Below are 6,000 nucleotides of genomic sequence, written 5' to 3'. Positions count from 1 at the left end.
TCATTATGATCAGAGAGCTTGACACTCATCGGCCCTTGAATACAAGGATTCAGGTCTTCGGTGGAACACTGTAAGACAATCAGCAGTCCTAATGGGAGCTAAATGTCAGCTCACAGCAGAACCAAGGAAGCTGTTACAAATCTGTTGAGTTGGCTTTAAGGTGAAAATGTTGTTTTAATCATCTGTTCTCATCTGTTTTCTATCCTTTATAAACTACAATTATTACAAATGTACAGTTAATTTAAGTAACATCTTCCTTTATTACATTCTACTATATTTTTTTTAATTAAGTTACATTTATTTTGTGATTTTATGATTGACCTTTAACCAAAAACACTGAAATCCAGGGTGTTTAACAACTTTTTACCTAGCGTCATACACACAGTGACACACATACACACAAACTTCACCAAATGTGTAAGCAGCATGTCACCGGCTCATTTGACGGCCTCTGCTCATACCAGCGGCTCTGTGTATATTCCCCGTGGGCCAGTGCCAACAGGCTGAATGTGACAGCTCCTGGAAAACACAAACAAGCCCCAGTGTGCAGGAATGCCACTGTGAGGAAGCTGCATGGTAACAACGCTCCGGTCGCCGTGGAGGTGTGATGAAGAATTGGTAGTGGCCTGCTGCCACCTCTGTGTGCGTCAGCCTGCAAAGCAGAGGAGCGAGCTGAAGAATGCCTGGCTTCCATGCATATTCATGCTGTGATGTGGTGCTGCAGGAGACTCACAACCCCCATCCTCCACCCTGAGAGGAGACCTCACGGCCCCTCAGCATTTATTAACGGTAATTAAGAGCAAGTCTGAGATGCCGGCATGTTTAATTGCCAATTACAGGTAGGTTAGCTATAGATGAAAATGACAGGTATTTATATACTACATCAGCTTAAATAATCAAGTTTATACCATGAAAATGAAAGAAAGGTTTGGAAACATCCAGGATCCTCACAGAAGTCTGGTATTGTATGAATCCAAGTGCAATAATGAGCAATGTTCAATGGATATGCACTTAATTTTATGTGCATCACTAAATTATCTCCCTGCACAGCAATGTAATGGTTGCTCCTCTTTTGAAGCGGAAAATTCTTTTGACAGAGCTGTGTAATAGAGTCAATAGTTGATGGGAAGACTGCTGTGGATGGGGAGATGAGGCACTCAGGTGGCTGTTTCCTCCCAGACTCCAGGCCTAATGTAGCCTTTGGCATGGAAATTGACGTGACATTGATGGGCACTCTCCCGCCAGCAGAGAGTCATACGCCTGCACAGCCTTCCAATTCACTAATAATTGCTGATTAAAAACTTGTTAAGAGTCCATGAAAACTCAAATGTGCATTAACCAAATGACCTTCTGGGAATGGCAAATAGTCTGCAGCCAAGAAGGCAGACAGCTTTGTATGTGAAACCGGTGCCTGGATTGTTTTTGAGAAGGTGGAGATACGAGATAAAAAGGAGCGCGCTGTGTGCGACTATTGACTTTCTCAGAAATATTACTTTTACTGTGTGCATCTTCACAGAAACTGTTCTCGAGCTTATACAATCTTCAAATAACGTAGGAGGAGTCTATCAATCGAACAAACAATGTGAGATTATGCTGAATATGGTTACATAATTCGATAGAGAACTCCAACTGAATAATATAGCTTACAAATATTAAGAGCATTAAATTAAGCTTTACTTTTTACGTGTAGCCTAATGCAGATGCAAACTGTTGTTACATATGGTGAAGGTTTGACAGACAAGTATTGATAATTAACATGGAGATGTTGTTTTCCCACTAAAATAATATTTGCTTTGTGTACATGTGTTATTCTATATGTTGTCACACACAACTTTAGCAGAATGCTTAGCATGGAGATACTTAGAGTCAAATGCAGACTAGTGACTCTCTTTCTTACAGAAAAAGACACATAGACTTTCAATCAGTTTTAGAATCAAAGTAATTATAGCCCCAATGTTTAGATTTGTGAGTTGTAAGTAGCCACATGCATTAACAAAGCCTAGGAGGCCATGAGCTAACTGACTCAGAAAGCTCACATATTGTGTCCCTCTTTTCTCTCATTTTGTCCACCAGATGAGGCATTACATTCTAAAAAGACCATCACTTTTGGCCCAGATCACAGAGGATGCAGCTGTTCATTGTTCATCATCATTGTCTTCATGGATCCGATGCTTCAGAATCAATAGCTGCCTTAGAGCAAACTAGAGAGCAAGAGACTGTAGAAGCAGGTGAGAGTGTCAATTATTACTGGAGGACAGAGCAAAAATACAAAGTAACTGCCAAAGGGGGGGGAGGTAATGGTGTTGATGGGATCATTACCAATGGATTAATGATTACTTGGCTGGGTGCTGCAAATGTCTGGCTTTTAAGGCTCAAATTACAGCCTGTAGTCCCTACTTTGGAAAAGAAAATATACCTCCATACCCAGTGAGATTTCAGTACATTTCCAGTTCCCCCTCTGCTGAGGCATCCCAAAACTATGACAGCAATTAGATTAATGAGAGATATACAGTATGTGTGTAGGTGAAAACACTGTTAATTGCCAACAGGCCACAAGGCGTGCTGATTCTAATACTGTTTTAGTAAAACAGATCATGAGTATGAGTCACTAAGTTCAGGTTGTTCCCAGTATTAAACATCACCAGTAGCCTGACCTCCTTGTCTAAAATGCTCAGATCTCCACTAAAAAGAAGAAGAAGATCAGTTAAACAGCTTTCATACAGCATTTGTAAGATGTGTGATGAATTTAAAAACAAGTCAGAGAAAACACCTCTGAAAGAGCCGTATCACAGCGCAGTGTAACGTTTGATATGGTATCATTGTCTAAGTATTGCTTTTATGATAAAAACATTGCAAAAAAATTTCAACGCAATGTTCAACACTCAGTTTTGCTGTGTGGAAAGTCACTGCGAACGCTACTGAGAGCTGTACCCTACCATGCATGAGAAGGAACTAAAGCATTTCTGTGGGTTAATGCTGCCATGCAGAGGTTTGTATCAGGTAAAAGGTGATCCGTAGGAAATCTCAAGTCATTAGACACACTATCTGAGTGAGAAATGTGCAGACATTTCAAAAGCAAGGTCAAGCTCGAGGCTTATTTTGACGTCTCATCATGAACCTTTCATAAGCAGCACAGAATGCAATAATACATCAAATGCATGAGGCAATCGTATGAATTAAGTAAACAACAACCACATAAGCATTATGGTAAATTGCATTGCCATCCTCAAAATATATTTTCATAGCAGAAATACATCTAAACTAGCGCAAACAATTGGACTTACTGTAGTTACAGCTTAATGGCAGCGTGAAGGAAAGGTGATACAGTTTACAGTTTTTTAGATAGCTTGTTTTCTCTTTTTTGATGGAAAGAGCAATATGCAAAAAAGCATGATTTTGCTATTTTATGTTTTTTTCCCTGTGTGTGTGCGTTAGTGCGTGCATGCGTGCATGCGGGAGATATGAGGTCTGGTAATGCTAGAATAGTGTTTAGACAACGCATACTCTTATCAATCTCTGCACAATAACAGAAAACAATTTGCTAATGTTTTGAAAATAGCTTTCCCCTCCCCTGCTCCAACATTGAGAGATGTATGCACAATTTCATAAACACAATCAGTGCGCTGAATGGCGGCACTGATATTCTGAAGGAAAAAAAAATCTCATTATTGTTCCTGAGCTATGGAAAAGCAGTCAATGGCCCATATCACACAAACTGGCCCCACGCCTCCTCCTCCACAGCAGCCCACCAGCACACAAAGCTTAATTCCACCTAGCATATGCAGCAGTTTGCTGAGAGAATATTACTGATGACCCAAAAGAAATCATCAGCAAGCCAGCTGCACTTGCCTTACAGTCCTCAGGCGGCACTGGTGGCCCTGCGGTTGAGATCATGTGGATGCTCCACCGGGCACACTGTCATCATCATGCACTTGTTTTATATATTTTGAGCTGCAGTGCCATTATTACAGCCGGACTGGGTCTTGTCTGATTTCAGTAACAAAAATCTGGACTTCTTTAGTGCACAGCTATAGAGACAATGTGCCCTGTATCACAGTGTCTGCCTGCTTGCATGGATTTCCAGTCTTTTGTACCTCACTCCATCTTCCCCTCCCTCGTGAACGACAGTGTCAAGAAGAGTAGCCACAGAGGGGTGCACGTAACCAGGAAATGAATGATGGGCCTTGTGGGATTACATGCATAGATGCAGAGTATAAGTAAGTGTTTTTTGTCACTATACAGACAAGAACCAGGGACGCACTGTACTCTGACTGTACAGACAGTTTTTGATGATGGATGATGATTCAGTGCATAATCAGATTTAAATGAAAGCATAATCAGGGAACATGTACCGAACTTCCTCAGCACCATGGACAACACCTTCTCACTCGCAAGTAGTAACATGTGAGCGCTTGGTCAGGACCCCTTGGCGTAACCATTCAACGTAATGGGCACCCCTCGGAGTACTATTCTAACCTGCAGGGAAGTCCCGTAGACTTTAATGGAGCCCGGTCCTCGTAAAATACAGATGACAGGGTCACGACTGGTCAGCTGACTGGCCCACAATAGGAATAAAAAATAGCATAATTAATTATATGTATGTGACATTTAAACTTAGAGAGAGGCAAAATAACAGGTCCTCCATTTTTCACAGCCGTTTTTTTTTTTAACATTGCTCTATAAATAAGGTTTTTGCCAGCGGGTTTTCCGGATATGGCGTCACACTGACGAGATATAGGCATTATGCACTGTGATACAATAGTCGATTAATTAATCATTGTTTTGTGTTACCCCGCCAAGGTATAGCCGCTCTGCGCTGGCCTATTTATTGTTTCCCGAGTTGCGGTGCCCCCCAATTAGACGGAGCGGCATCTTTGGCGTCGCGCACCGCTCGGAATTGCCGCCAAGCTCGGCGCTTTCAACCTTGACTTTGTTGCCGCTGACCTTTCAAGGGCGCGACCAATGACTGAGCCAAGAAGCGATGACGACGTCCCTGCGCTGCTCTTAATTCTCTGCCCTGCGCGCCACCCGACGCCTCTGCACGTCACATAGGTACAATTATCCCCACAGCAACCTAGTTTGGTCAATAAGTTGCTCAAACCTTTCAACGTGCAAGGTATGGTCAATGGGAGGATGAATGATGTAAAGCAAAAATAAAAATACTAGCTCCAACAAGTGAAATCTACAGTAACGTTAGCGGTAGCGTTAGCTGCTTTTAGCAAATCGAGTGTTTCTCTATGCCTGGCTTATTGTCACACATATCCTCATAACGGGTACAATCATGTTCTCACCTAAGCACTAAAAAGACATCGCTAACTTTGATTGAAAATACTCTAATAGCCAATTAACTGTTTTGACTTTACTGTTGTGCTGTTCCTGGATTGTCTACAGTAAATTGAACTAGATGTAGCCTGAGAAGTTTTCCTACTGCTATCATCTATCCTATTCCATCTTAACATGTGGTTATTGTAAATAGCAATAACAGTAGATTTACTGAAATTTTGGCCAGATGTGTCGGTGAAGTAGTGGCAGAGAAACAGCGTATATTTTGTCTAGACAGTTACAAATGCAGTGTGTCTAATGTGTGGAAGTAGATTGAAAATCAAACAGTGTATTAAATCAGTTACTTAGTTCTTAGTACGTTTTTTACTTTGCTTAATTAAGATAATTTTCTCTAAGGTGGCATGGTGGCTTATGGAATTGTTTAATACTTTTTTTTATGAAGGATAGTAATTACAATTCCAGCCACAGATAAATGACAATTTGTTAAAATTAGGCTTTTTGCAATTGTTCAAACTGTATCTTCTTTGTGTTTCAAATCAACTACATTCTTTCTGTACTGAAAGGATTTCAATTGTTAGATGTTTTTATAAATAAATGACTAGAGCTGATGTTACTTGATGCTGCTGTGTACTTTTCTGGTTTAGTAAAACAATGAGCTGTTGTCAGCAACTAATGCCTCATTTTAATATCACAGTGGAAATAATCCTCGCATATTTA

Source organism: Etheostoma cragini, chromosome 13, assembly GCF_013103735.1.
Source record: "Etheostoma cragini isolate CJK2018 chromosome 13, CSU_Ecrag_1.0, whole genome shotgun sequence".
In the NCBI taxonomy this organism is placed as follows: domain Eukaryota; kingdom Metazoa; phylum Chordata; class Actinopteri; order Perciformes; family Percidae; genus Etheostoma; species Etheostoma cragini.
This window is presented reverse-complemented; position numbering follows the sequence as displayed.